The sequence below is a fragment of the Dromaius novaehollandiae genome, chromosome 18, assembly GCF_036370855.1.
Source record: "Dromaius novaehollandiae isolate bDroNov1 chromosome 18, bDroNov1.hap1, whole genome shotgun sequence".
Taxonomy (NCBI): Eukaryota; Metazoa; Chordata; class Aves; order Casuariiformes; family Dromaiidae; genus Dromaius; species Dromaius novaehollandiae.
The window spans coordinates 14,325,058-14,340,187 of record NC_088115.1 but is presented as its reverse complement, the minus strand read 5'-3'; the positions used below and the strand labels follow the sequence as shown (position 1 = coordinate 14,340,187).

General features: G+C 38.3%; 1 long non-coding RNA gene across 4 annotated transcripts in view; it reads left to right on the top strand.

The window, feature by feature from the left end:
• Positions 1 to 15,130, top strand: part of LOC112982555 (uncharacterized) — a 180,145-nt gene that overhangs the window by 116,000 nt on the left and 49,015 nt on the right. For all 4 annotated transcript variants that reach the window (XR_010392193.1, XR_010392194.1, XR_010392191.1 and 1 more), the window contains exons 3-4: positions 3,974 to 4,064; positions 13,961 to 13,996. This is a non-coding gene — a long non-coding RNA (uncharacterized LOC112982555). The remainder of the gene's footprint in view (positions 1 to 3,973; positions 4,065 to 13,960; positions 13,997 to 15,130) is intronic.

The window sequence follows — 15,130 nt, the reverse complement described above, 5'->3', positions numbered from 1 at the left end:
GCCTGAAGTATGTGAATCATGACAGCTGAAAAGGCACACCCAATGTAAGATCCTTCACTTATGCAATAGTGTTTAAGAAATAGGGCATTTCTTCAGAATCTACTCTTAATTTGCCAAAAGAAGTTGATTGTCCAAGTCCATCAATTGCCAGGATATGTACAATGTTTAGCTCTGCTTTGATATGGCAACCCTAAAACACTAATAAATAGGATTTATTCTTTGACTGATGTCATTTAAAGAAGTATTTCTACACAACTCTAGGGCCTGAATGCACCTATAAATATAAATCAGACATTTCTCAATCTGTCTCCCAGCATTCCATTTGGTTAATAATAAGGATAATAAATTCACATGATAAGTGCCCTGATAATGCTATTGTTAGAGTTGTCCTCATCTCCCCTTTATAAACTCCTGGTTTTGGCTACTTAGAACACTGAAAAAATTTACTTGTTGAAGTGAAATCGTATGTGCTGGAGAGTAGGTTTCAGGCCTTTTTTTTTTTTTAATGGGAGAATAGGAGAATTGATTTAGCTTAAGGAAGGAAAAAAAGAGAGTAAACTTGATCAGTTTTAATACTATGAAGCTTGGGGCAGTTGCTCGAGGTTTGGCTGTGGGAGGAGACCTGTGCCTTTTGCCATTTGTGTGCAAGTGTCTGCACAGGCACGTAATGTATGTAGGCTGCATTTGAAAAAACAGTAGTGTCAGGCATTGCTACTCATATTCTCTTTCACCCCTTTTTCTACATCCCTCTAAGTGTGAGGCTTGAGGACCTTATTTTGCAAGGCACACTACCTTGCTGGCACATATCAAACATTTTCAGTTTGCTGTCTGGTCACCGAAAGCCGAGGTAACTCAGCAGTTAGACACAGCTGCAGAGGGCATTTACTAATATATCAGACTCCAGCCTGGGAAACTGAGTGGAAAGTCAGCTCTTGGACTTGTCAATAAGAATGATATATTAAAATCTGGTGTACAAATATTAGCTTTTAGTAATGCTTTAGCACTACTTTGTTTAACAAAAAAGTATTTAATGATATTTCCTAGTCCAAGCCTACTTCCGTCACAGAATACGATACTAGCAAACACTATCTTTTTTTTGCAGTCCACTCTTAGAAATCTTTAGATTTTCCTAGATGTACATTTCATTTAATCCAATGAACAATTAATGAACTCCTAATAAATACCTACCTATCCAAACAATACCGAGAGGTATCTCCCTGTGCTTGCAGAACTGTGATAATGGTGCAGTCAGGAACACTGACTTTCATATTGCCTTAGACAAAACTGTTTGAAGTTTGGCTTTTCAAAGTTAATTAGAAAAAGGCCAGCCTGCATGAAAGATATCCACTACAAATCATAAAGCATAGAAAGACACTCCTTTTTAGGTTTGAAGTCTTTGATTATTTCAGTTAATAGCATTAGCTTGACTCAGCAACACAGTCACACGGACTGCTATTCTGCAATTGTCTCAGTGCAGACAGACCACAGCAGCATTCACGCAGAAATCCATCAATGACGTCAATATGGAAAGCAGCAACTTTATATCAGGCTTCGAGAATTCATTGAAAAATTGTTTCCCCCATCCATTATGGCCTTTGCAAGCAAATCATCCAAAGCCTTATATTGTACCCTTCCAGAAAAAAAGTCACTTTCCATTCCTCAGCAGAAATTCATGCTGCTTCATATGTTTTACTTGTTTTAATTATATTCAATATATGAACAAAATGTATGCAATTTTATTTCATATACAGTAACAGAACTCATGGCCCAGGTTCCTTAACCTTTGCTGCATGCAAATAGGCACACAGGTAGGCAAAGTAAAGCATGCATCCTATGCAAAGCCACATCCTAGTTAAAGCTTTTGCTGCTGCGTTAGCAAATTACTGGGACCAGCGACACCATTTTGGTACCTAGAGCACAGATCTTTGCTTTTCACATTAAATCCATATTTATTCAGATGTGACCCTAACAGGAAAAATTAGCAAGGAAATGGATTACAAGTCAAACTGTGTTGAAATGTGCTAGTTATGTAAATTTTGTTTAGAAATATTAGCACTCTAAGTAGACAAGACAAGCAAAGGACATGTTACCCCACTTTACAGATGATGGATAGTTACAAAAAATTACATGACTCATTTCAGCAATGCTCAAAGTCAAGTGCAGATCCAGAAACCGAACCAATGGATTTGTCCTAAATGACCGAACACAGATTATCCTCTTGTATGTTCTTTCATATTACTCTTTATGGCTAATGCTTTTTAGTCTGGGCTGAGGATAAAGTAAGAGTCACTGTGCTGAATAAAAATAGGACCTTTGCTGGCAGTCCTAGGGAGCAGCTTTCTGCGTAGTCTAAATCTAGGAGCTGCTAAGCTATGAAATTGGAGCCATGACTCAGTGTTGTGTAAAGCAAAAACATTTTTTGAACCACTCTTTCTGAACCAACTTCTCATTTTGTTCGTTATTCAACAAGTCCATTCTCCAGACTATCTCAGCTCCTGGAGGCAGTGCTTGTGATGCTTGTAACCTGCAGCTCAAGCCTCACGGAGCACAAGTGATCTCACTGATGCTCAGGTCTTGAAAGAACTGAGGAAAAATAAAAAATTGTAGGGAGAAAAAAATATGTTTGGATATCTTTATCAAATAAAAAAATGAAACTTTATTTTAAATGTTCTGGGACTTTTCTGTTAATAGTGGAAGTCTAGGTCCAGGTTGTCAAGTGCCACAAGGAGTGCAAATCCCAGCACTGTGCTCGTTCACACCAGCTGATGGTTTGCTCTTTGGTCATCTGAGTGCTACCTACACTCAGAAACTTTAATTAAGAATAGCAGAGTCTCTCCTGCAAACAACGATGGCTCTGTTTCTTTAGTTCTTTTAGTAAATACTTCATTTCTGAAACTAGAGCTCTTAAACTGATTTGTGTTACAAGAGTAACTTTCCTTTATAATTAATTGATTGATTACTTAGTTAATTACTTAGTGATGTGATTGCTCAGGTCTCTTATAGTATCTGGTAGGGCTGATAATGATCTCTGACTAAATGTATGGTTTGTACCTGCTGGTATCCCAGCTCGAAACATGGGGTTTTGTATTTGTTTGGATTTGAAGGAGGCCAGGAGGCAGAGTGAGGGATTCCCCACACCCCCAGTCTGATCCCTTTTTTCATTGCAAATTATAGATTTTGAAATCTCTTGGTTAGTTTTTCCTCATGATTCGGAAAAATGGGTCATATCAGGACATGGAAAGGGCATATTATATACCCCTTTTCTATTTGTTGCTGTGGCTTTTGTGCACCCTCTGAGATGGCACAGGGCTGTCACACCACCTATTGCATCCTCAGCGTCTTGGGGAAAAACACCTGCAGTATAGATGGATTTTCAGAGTCATTCATTCAGTTATGCTGCAATTATGAATCATGAACGTATATCACAGATGTCAGAAGGAGAGAGGTCATTTAAGTTGATTGTCCCTGTCAAAGCAGGATACGATCCTCAGATAGAGGATAGCTATTAAACTGATTGTATATTTACCTTTAGTCAAATGCCAAGTAATACATCTGTATATCATTTTCTAAACCAGAACATTTCTGATTTTCTTACGCTACCCAACCGATGCTTTCAAGAAAGAAATTCAGTTGACTTTGAATCATATTTTACCAGTTGTCTGAAAACTCTATCAATATATGGATTAATGCTTGAAACATTTGATGAATCTGTGTTCTAGCCAAGACATACTTGTTTATACAGTTTATATTTAAAAATTTGCATCTAATTAAATCACATTCTATTGCAACATTTTTAGAAAAACTATAGTTAAGGTTATTTTTCCTAAATTGATTTTTCTGTATTTTGCTTGCAATTAGCAATCCCATAAGAACACATATTTATAACAAACATTTAGTTCATTAAAGTTTCAGTACTGATGTTTTATATAGGGTTAGTTCTCTCTGACCAGCTCAGTTCTTTGATTCCTTTCAGATTACCATCAAAACATCCATCTTCAAGCAAAAATTTGAAAAAAAAAAAATCAGTGTTTTGAGTTGGGCATTTTATCTTCTTAACCAACGAGGTAAGTTCATTTTTTGTAGAGAACATCAAATACAACATATCTAAAAACGGTTGATATAACCAAATTGAAATGTCCATCCTTAAAAAAAAAAAAGGTATTCTTAATGTCCTTTAAAACTCAGGATGCACTCAGCTTCATATTATTTCATAAAAGCCATCTGAATGGATTGTACTTCAGAAGTCTTATCTTCTGCCCTGTGCAATGACTTTCAGTTAAGTGGCTTCTTTATTTTTGCCATGTCTGGCTCATGATAAAGAAAATCCTACTGTAACAGACTCTATTATCCAAAGGCACATTTTACAGTTTATTTATAATGAATTTTAACAAATCTCTGAACTTTAAGGAATTTTAAGTCAGCATCAGGTTTTTCAGGGCAGGCTGAAATACAACATTTTCCATTCACCTTTAACTAATCTCAACCCAGGATTATACAGCAGAAGTACATGGAAAAAGTATGTGGTGAAAAAGCAAGGAAGTCGTGCTTGAGTACCAAGCAGGTTTGTTTCATGGTTGACTAGCTCTCATTTTCATTTATAAAATGTAATACAAACTACTTGTATCTCCTTTCTTTCTAGTTGTAACTGACCTACTTTAACCTGGCCACTCAATACCATTGGTTTTATCTTTCCAAGACAATAGACACAGAAGTCTTCCCCCCCCCCCCTTTTCTGTTCCTCCTTCTCCTATTCAACTTCAGCACCGTTCAGGAGAATGGAAAAATTAATTGATTTTCCCTAATGATGTCTCCGTGAGCAGATCAGGTTAACTGTGGGCAGCAGCTGCAGTTTAATTTGTGAGTGTGCGATTGAAAATTATACACTCATTGGATTACTGCACCTGACCATGAGGCTGGCATGCTGCCTGCTTTATCTTAAAAAATTAGACTCAGAAAGTCTAAAGAAATTCTAGTATCTGTGAGCGGAAAGGAGAATGGAGATCCATCCATTTATATTAGGAAAAGTTATGAATTAATAATTTTTTGAAGGACTTCTAGAAAAGTTGCTCCTGAGAGTTACCTTGAATATCATTATTGCATTTGGTGGTGTTAAACCCAACCTTACTGTTCTGGAATAATCTCAAGAAGCAGAAAGTGCAACTGAGAAAAAGTCACTGTAAGTGTTAAGCTACTATATATTGGTTAGTAATCTACAATGCCAGGAAAAATATTTAAGCATTATGATTTTAAGCATTTTGAACCAGATTCTTTCTTAATAAAAAAATGCCAGTTTCAACTTGATGAGAACCTGGACCATTATGTTTATCTTAAAATTGACTGTGCCTGCATACTGTTGAGGCTTGAGTTTGGGTTTTATATTTAATACTTCATATTTTTAAACTTGAATCATTTCACTTCCTGAATAAGCTTAGTTTCTCTTAGAAAACAACAAAAAACATATTTTAGGTGTCCCTAAAATAGAAAAGGGAAACCAGTGTTTGGCCCATTAGATTTTTCCATTTGAAATCATTAATATTTTGCAATCTGGATGAAGCTGTGGATATTTGTACTCTGAAATGTCAGCCAGAATCTTAGAATTTCACATACTTGTCATCATTTTACAGACTTCAGGTTCATATTACAAATTAGTGATAATACTTTTCAGGTCATCTAAGTATTCCCTTTTTCTGTCTCCCTTACTCCAACTCTCACATTTTAAAGAAAATTTAGCGGCAAATCAGAGTTCCAGACAAATATTATTGTATTGGATATTTCTAGGTATGTCCTAGATATTCCAAGGACAACCATACTGAGAACCCTAGAGCAGGCTGGGCTCTTACATGTCATATATAGCTGTACACCTATGAACTACAGAGGTAATGAATGGATGAGAGGATACCAGGGGTGAGCAGTGGTCTAAAATCTGGAATAAAGAGCAACTGATAAGCTACTCAAAGTCCCACTGTTATGGGATTATCTGTCCAAATTAAAAAAAACCCCATCTCATCCCTGAGAACTGGAAGCTGTCCCCAAACTCTGTTATATCTGCCTTTTGGAAATTCTTTGTTTTCAATAAAAATGCATTTTTTCATATGAAGAGGGAACTCCGTTGCCACGTTGGACCAGTGTGCTAACAGGACTATGGACTTGCAATGCAAGAGGAACTTGCACTTGAGCTCCCCAACAAATGTACAAAGCACAAATGTACAAAGCACAGCTGCAGTCATACCCTCCAAAGGGTTCAAAAGGGTTTTTTCCTAAGAAACTTGACCATTTGTCAGCCTCCTACACTGAACAGCACTTTAAATTGGATAGTACTGCAAACTACAACCCTACAAGCCACTTCTACCATTTATTCTTCCCCCCCCCGCCCCCCCCCCCATTGTGTGGGAAGGCCAGAGGAAGAAACCCCACCATATTCTGAATCATAGCAACAGGAAAGAGAGAAAGGTTAATTCAGTTCACCTGTTCTGCTCTTCTGGCAGAGAAAGTTTATTCTCTTTTATACATATATTGCCCAAGCCATTATAAAATCCTTCCAGATACTGGTCCTTCTGCTTTGAGGTTCCGAAACTGTGAGGATTTATCACTTGTAATTTGATATTGCCCTGGATTAGAGGGAATAGTTGTACACTCAAGCCACTGTTGACATTCCCAGCATGTATGGGTAGTACGGGCAGTTTACATTTACAAGCCAAAAATATAGAGAACAACTTTTTGTAAGCATTTGCTTTCTATTGTGACATCTCAGCTGTGCAGCTGTGCTGTAATCTCCATGCCAAGGAGATGAAATCATCAACTTGTTTGAATTCTTGCTTTTATCAGAGCAGAGCTGCTATCATAATGGAAGGACTAACTTCTTGCTAGGTCAATTGGTTTTAATTTGCTCTTAGCAGGCTTTTTTTGACTTGCCTGTCAGGCGGTATTTATATAATGCTGATGCTCTTCAAAGCACTTTACAAGGATAAATTATCTCTCAAAACACCCTCGTAAATTTTGTGTTACTATTCTTCCCTTTTTAGTAAGGAACCGAGATAGAGAGAGGCTAGTGGCCCGATTTGTCGGTTCTAGGAGTCACACCTAGCACCATCTTAGCTCCTGAAAACTAGGCCAGACACAATTCATCCCAGCTTAACGAAGGGTGAAAATACCACAGAAAAAGTAGGAAGGACGAGGTTCTCATCTGTACTCAGGCCAGAACGCTCATTCGCGCAGCATTGAACCATTCAGGCCCTGCTGTGCTTGGGCAGGCTGCTGGGAACACTGGAGGTTTTAGCAGAGGAGAATACTTCACATGAGGAATACTTTAAAAGGCAGCCCCAGGTTTAGGTATTCAGGATTAAACATAAGATAGGCATTTTTCTGCACTTAAAAAGGTTAATCCAGTGCCAGACAAAACACCAAGAAAGATGGAAAGGTGAAGATGTTTTTTCACTAGGAAAGGACAAACATACAGCAGCGTTAGCAGGTTATGTTTTCCAAAATGTTGAAAACTAAAAAAAACAGAAACAAAACAAAACAAACACCCACAAGAGATAACTGAAACTAAGACAACTGCTTCCTTACAAGGATTTAGGGTCCAGTGCAGCAAACCAGGGTATCTTTTACTGACAGACATCCTCTTTCTGCCACCTTCAGTTGCACACTTCGAAGAGGAGGAGCAGGTACCATCATGCTAATAAAACCAAGAGCAGGAACATCCAGACTTACACTAAGGCATCTATGGTTGGATTTTGCCTCCACATCTTAAACTCTTTCTAGGTTTCAAGAGAATCACTTGTCATCACCCATATTTATTGTATTGTTGTAGAAAGGTTACTTACATATTTGTATTACTATGGAATAAGAAATAAAACAAGAGACTTTTTACTATACTAGACTCCTTTTGCAGCTGCAGAAGTCTGAGGTACAGGGAACTAACTCTAAAGCAAACTGTGTGACCAACGCAGTAAACACAATCCCTGGGGGGTTAATTTGTGTTTATATCTTTCCTCTAAGGCTGCAGATCTTCCTTGTAACAAGTAAAAGACAAATATTCCCAAAGGGAGAGAAGCATGTGGCTCGGTGTGGCTGAGCAAACACTTCATTGAGGCCTAGAAGGCACTAAGGAAAGAAAGCTAGGAAGGGATACAATTCAGAGATGATGTACGGGGAAAACCAATCACAAAACTTCATGAACCGCTCATGAAAACATGGAGCTTTGTCTCCTGGAGTTCTGCAGAGAATTTATTCCTCCTTCCAAATGAAATTTTCCTCTCTTTATAAACATTAATGGATGAAGATTATATGAATGCACTGCAACAGATAATTTAAACACATTCTGCAAAGAGGTTATTAAAGTAATTAGCCAATTATTGCTAGGAAATTGATGGCCAAACCAGGAACAAAGTTCATGGATGTCCTGGGTGTAAAGCATCACTCCGTTCCCACTTTTACACTGGTGGAAACGAACTCTACATGCTTTCCTCTGTTTTCATTATAGTTTAGAAAGGGCCCCTTTGCACCAGCTGTCTTAGTTTTTGATAGTCTCTGTCATACAGTTTCCAAACCATAACTTTCTGCATTATATTTCCTGCAAACTATTCCTAGCCATTCCTAGCTCAATTGTATTGAACTCGAGCAGACTGGTACAATTTCAGAAGAGTTTGCAGACAAATAGCAGTATTTGCTAAATAGTCAACTGCCAGATTCTACGTGGAAGAGTAATAAAATTCAAAGTACATAACTCAGCTCCACATAGCATGGTCTGGCTGCTTGCCCTTTTGCCTCTGAATTGCTTTTTGAATCTCTGCCCTGCCCAATACAAGTGAAATTATTCTAATTATACAGTTTGAAAGAGTCCCCAGTGACATGCTGGATAGTGATCATTTCCTAGTTCACTGCAAAACAATTTCACATATAATACCGATTACACAAAGGGTCATGAGCTCATAGAAACTCTGAAACTGTCTTGAAAAGCTTGTATTCTCTCAGAGTCTAGGTCACTTCTGGGTATGGATTAAAGAAAGATGAGCCTTATGTTATTTTTAGAGTAAGCTCCTAGTAATTTTATTCTTCTTAATCTCAGACTTGTATCCTCTGAAGAAATAGATCTTTTCTTTATTCCATTTTCAGATGCAGAATGTATTAACCAGGTTGTGCTTGTCAGCTCTGTTTATCAAAATGGACCAAAACCCAAGTCTTAGGATCCAATCACACTAACCAAAGGAAGGTCAAAGCTGGACACAGGCTTTTTGCCTGTTTTCCCATTTGAATGACCCAAACCCAGATTTTAAGGAAGTTTTCATCAGGATTTGATCTATTTAGAATTACTAAGAGGGCCTGCAGAAGGGTCGAAGTTTTAGCTTAGAAGGAGATATTGTCCAGGCTTGTGCAACAAAGTCTGTTTTTATCACCACTGTGGTTTAAATTAGCTATCTAAATGGGCGCAGGAAGATAGGTACAACACCACGAGTTGTCATTTTCTGTCTCTGCTGGCAACTCATCCCAGCAGATTCAGACAAGGACAGACTTCTACACTAACACAGTACCAATTTTGCAATGGCAGAAATAGTGGGAATGTTTCTTTCTGATCGACTGTCTTATTCTCTTTGAGATTTATTGCATCTCTTAACATATACCTATAACTACAATTCTGTATAATTAAGGTCATAAAATTATACAGCCAGATATATAAATGGCCACAGTTAGTCACATTGGTCTCTCATGCGATAAAATGAGGACAGAAGCATGCCCTTTGCAAAAGTTGTGCCTAACGTTTTCCCAGTTGTTTCACTGTTTGCCATCTTGAATGTTGAACTTTCATCAGGATCTTGAAAATGGAAAATTGTCAGCAAGGCCTAGCAAAAACACTGGACATCACAGCTTCCAGTCCCAGAAAAATCCCACACTGCTGAATCCCTAGTGTCAGTCCCCTGCGCCCTACGTATCACCCAGCAGCTCCTGGGCTTGTGTGCTACTCTGCAGCAGGAGACCGTGAACAGCAAAGCCCCGGCGTGTTCGCTGGGCCTGTGCACCTTGGGTCCTTGGCTCCGTGTTTCTGAGCTGGCTGCACTCTGGCCACAGGATTGGACTTAATGGTGGTCATCAGCGGCATTAAAAGTATGAAGTGAGAATGAACTATATTCCAAAGACAGAGGTCCCCCCCTCTCTCCCCTTTCCCGATTCCAAGCTTGATGTCTTTCCAAGAGTCAAAAACCAAAAGATATGTTCTGCTGTTGTAATGACCTCACCTGCAAAACACTAGAGTCATGTCAGCACAGATTTTTCATGCACATGTAATATGCAGTTATCCGGCAGTGTTTTTCGTACCATTTTTTCCCAGTAGTTTCATCAACAGAAAAATAGCCACATGCCATGCAACAGCATGATGGTAGTGGGGAAAACAAGAACAAAAAATAAAAATGTCCTTCAGTCTAAAGGGTAGGGACCTTGCTTAGCTAACAAAGTGACCAGATCTTTACAGAAGACTATGCCTGAACACAAACTCGTCATTTGTGTTTTCAAAAGTCTTGTTCCAGCCTCTTCACTCCATTCTTTGTTTACTATCTTGTTACTCCTTTTTTATTTCCACTTTAGCAGCGGAACTAGAAAAAAAATACAGAAACTTAGCTCAAGGTAACTCTTTTTACCACCTATAGGATACCCTGGCTCATTTTGAGCCAAGCTTCATGTTATAGAAAGTGAGAAGTCAGGCTGGATAAAATACAGGCTTTTGATGTTTTAAAAAAAAGCTCAATAGGTCAAAGGAAATGCAGTGCTATTTAAAAAAAAAAAATCACAGCCCCATTAAAATCCAAGACAAAACTCATGAATTTCAAATAGGACCAGGGGTTCACCTGTGATATTTTAAATCCCAACCAGAAAGAGGTGGAGATACTTCAAACTGTCTTCCAACCATGAGGCTCCCCTCACATTTCATGCTCCAAAAGAGAACTGTGAAGAGTAGGTCCAACACAGCTGGTGGTCCCTGTTCTTGCAGGGAACCCATGAAAATAAAGTACATGAAATACCTGGCAGATCTGTTGCGAGGGCACCTGGAATAGGTGACCTAAGGGCCAAAGGGTGGCCCTGGGCCTGAGGGGAGCCAAATTCAAACCAGAGCCCCACTGCAGACCTATTGCACTATTGGAGACCAGGATAGTCCAATCTTGCCAAAACAGAGTGCCCAGGTGCCCATTTTGGGATATTTCTGTTGGTCCTTTCTGATTTTTGGAAAACTTTGCCACTGCTTAGCGTCTTTGCAATTGCAGTTGCAAATACTTTGGAGGGAATGATGTCTTGCCATGTATTGCACAGCTCTGAGAAAAGAGGGCCCATGCTCAAAATTAGCCTCTTGGATCTCTGGAGTTGAAATAAAAACAAAAATAACTTTGGATCACAAAATCTGTAATCACAGCACTTACGCAGACAGCTTAAATCTTTCCCAAGCCCTGGAATCCACCACACTCCAACTTAAGACTGCTCGCAAAGTTGAGCAAGGGACTGAGAAATTTTTTTCTAAATTAAACTTGGACTGGATGTTTTGGTGAACTTGTCTCTTTTATGATAAATACTTTCCCCCTAAAATTATGGAATTGTCTGTTTCATTTCAAACTGTTTCTTCACCCCAGGATTCAGAAAGAGCAATGTTTTTTTAATGTGGAAATTTCTTGCACAGGTCCTTTTGTCCTTTGAGCCAAATCCCATTTTATGTTTTTTAAAGATTTATTTATTGATACTTTTTTGGCCCACCTGATTAGTTATACAACTACATATCACAGACAGGATGTAACCACCAGTTTAAAAACCTTTTTGAAATGTGACTCAAAGAAGCCAAAGACGTTTTATCAGCATCACACTGATTTATTAGCACATGTAATGATTTACTACAGCATTTGGTTTACGCGTGGAGAATTTTTTTTCCCCTTTTTTCATCTTTTTTTTTGTCTCCTCTGAAAAGGTGACACATCTAACCACTATTGTTTTCTATTCTAATCTTTTGAGATTTTTAGGGTTTAAATCATCTCTAATAAATAAAAACTTTCAGTTGAAACACAAGAAGGGAGCTTTTTTCCCTCTTTTTCCAACTGCTCCTGACCATGTGGCAAGTTAGAGCTTTTTCTTTTTCCCTCCTGTTTTCTGCTTCTGCTTGTTTTGTAATTAAGAAACTTCTTTGACAAGAGAAAAAAATATATATATATACACACACACACACATTTCTTTCTATATATATATCTTGCCAATCTTGGATCATTCCCTACTTATAGGGCCAAACTTCTTTGAAGTTCCTGACAAATCCCATTAATTTTTTTCCTATTACATTCTAAGATTCCAATTCTTAGCTAAAGTTGGAAGTGCTGAAACGGCAGAAGTAGTCAGTACTGTAACTCCCATGAGATTTCCAGTAAAATTTTGGCAGCCTGGGAGCCTAAGGTCTTGATATTTTGGAAATGCATCTAAATTAATCTTTTCACACCTGTGTCATTCATTAGTGTGGATGAACTAGCTATTAAACTTTGTCATTCAAGAAGGCGTTGCCCAGAGCACAAATCTACATGCATTTTCTCTAGTGTAGCATTCCTTCATTACCGCTAGAGAGCCAGCCCCACCGCCCGCTGTATAGCCATCTAATGAAGAGATGCTGCTTTGCCTGGAAGACCTTACATTTGTTAATATAGCTCCTCTTATTTTCACAGCCATGTCTGTAAGCAAGGGAAGTGGGTCATTCCTTAGTTAAAGATGGGAAATTAAAGCTCACAAGTGTAAGTGATTTGTCAAAAACAATGGCAAAGTTGAAAGGAAAACACAGAGTTCTTGACTTCTCTAGTGCCAAAACCACCAGAGCATCATTCTCTTCCCTTTGCAAGGAAAAAGCTGCTAGTTCACATCTCCTGGGGCAGATTTTTCAAAGCCAGTGACAATTGGGATTTTCAAAAATATGTAGTTGCATAGGAGTTTGGTACCTATGCATGAAACAGTTGCGTACTTTTCCAAACAGGTCACATTTTCAAGACGCAGAAGGACTTTTTTTTCCCCTTAGGCATAGAGCATTTCATGGTCTGTATTGTAAAGATTTTAGATCCCTCTCAGAGATTCAGTTGTCATTTTTACCCTGTTGTTTTCAGTGCCAGGCAGAGATTCAGCAGTTTGCAGAAGAAAGACTGTTCCAAGCTCTCTTCAAGTGCCTTTCTAGTCATTTTTCCAGTTGATAAATACACTATGGATGACTCCCACCCCTTCCATTTCCAAAGGCATGAACAAGCTACAGATCCTTCTGGGTTTGCATCACAACCAGAGCAGCGAAGTCCCAAAATCCAACCTATTATCTCATGTTAAATACACTCCTGTTGTATATGATTAATATTCTTTCTACTTAATTGAAGCGTGACACACAAAACAAAAAATGTTAATTTAATTTTAGAGCACAAAGTTGCCAGGTTCTTGGGAGATAATTTTACTGAGAGGATAACTTATCTTTTCAAGCTTTATTTCTTTCTGGTTTTGGAAGTACTGGAAGAGCATTAGCTTGGAGATAAAACATGTTTATTTATTGGTTTTGGTTTCTTGAAACTAATGGCTATTTTATTTTTCAGAAAACATGCCTAGTTGGGCTCTTAATTCTAGTTTGTGTAAAAAAAAGTCATAAAAGAAAAACCTGCTCACGAAACCTCTGAACTTGAAGCTATCTCAGATTTAATCTTAGTTTGAAATGAGGTTTGGCTTCTGACCTGTTTCAGTTAAGTACCTCATCATCTCCCAGACTTCTCTTCTGAAATATGACCTTTATGTTTTATGTTTAGACTGCATATAATTTTATAGTAGTCCCTTCTGGGAAAGGCTGTTCTAAACTTGTGATTTGCTATGCATGATCAATTAAGACAGGAAAAGAGCTGATTAGAGCAATTGTGATAGTACGGACTGTTATAAAACATGATGCATTGATTTCAGTTGTTTTGAAGCTTTTTTTTTTTTCCCCCAGCATTGATCATCATATACAAATGAAGACATTTGTAAGGTAATTGTTTCTTCTATAAATACACACAATATATTTAAAGTTTAGGAGCACTAAAACTATGATCCTCTGCTAACATATGTTGATGCAGAGACAGGGAAATTCTTCTCCAGAAGTATGTTTATTCTCCTGCATATTAAAGGTACTTGTTTGGTAAAGACTTTGCTGATGATGCCTGGAAGATGGAGACCTCCCAAATCTCACAGGTCTCCCTGCCTAGTGTCATCTGTGTTACTAGTCAGAATCTCATCTGTCAAAAAAAGCTTTAGAAGTATCCAAAACAAGAACTTTGATGCTTTGAAGACAGGAGATTCTCTGTATTTTTCTGTGCCACTGAGGTGGAGAGTCCATCATCCAGACTGCTCTGTGCTTTGGGGAGATAAATCCAAAAAAACATATTGGGCAAGTTTCATCCCTATAACAATATCAGTAATTGCTCACAAGTTCATGAGAACAAGCACTTCTTGATTTCTAGTAGATTGGTTAAGTTTGGGTCTACCACTAAGAAAAAAAGAACAGGAGGCCAAGTGAAATCCACATTAATGGTTCATTGCCAGGTTTATTAGAGGAGCTATTAGCATTCCCTATTACTAGACCTGCTAGATTAGCTTATTTGTAGAGTTACCAGATCTGCAACCACCCAAAGCCTGTTTCACTCCTCATCACGCTTTTAGCCTTAGTGCTTATCAGGAGCACAAGTCAAGGTCAACTTAATTGAATAAAGCCAGTAGTCAGCTTGGAAGTGATCTCCCAATAAAGAAGATGAGAGAGAAAATTAAAAAGAAAAGGAGATAAAATAAGAACATAATTCCAGCTGTTCTGCAAGTTCTCTTTCTCCACACTCCACATCAAGTCCTGTTGTGGAGGTACAACAATTGTCATGTGCAATTGTGCATAATTAACAAACCAACACTTGAAGTTATGTTTGCCAGCTTAATAGAAACAACATGGTAGTCAGACAGTCTAGAACCACTGGACCAAAGAAGAGGGTGCATTAATGATCTGAGATGTCCAAGACAGAACCACCTGTTCCTCGCATTTTCCTTCCTAAGCTGCCTTCACAACAGAGTCACTGGCTGGCAGACACCTACAGAAACTAGTGGAGCCTCAGTGGCTGATTAAAGGAAAACTGGCAAG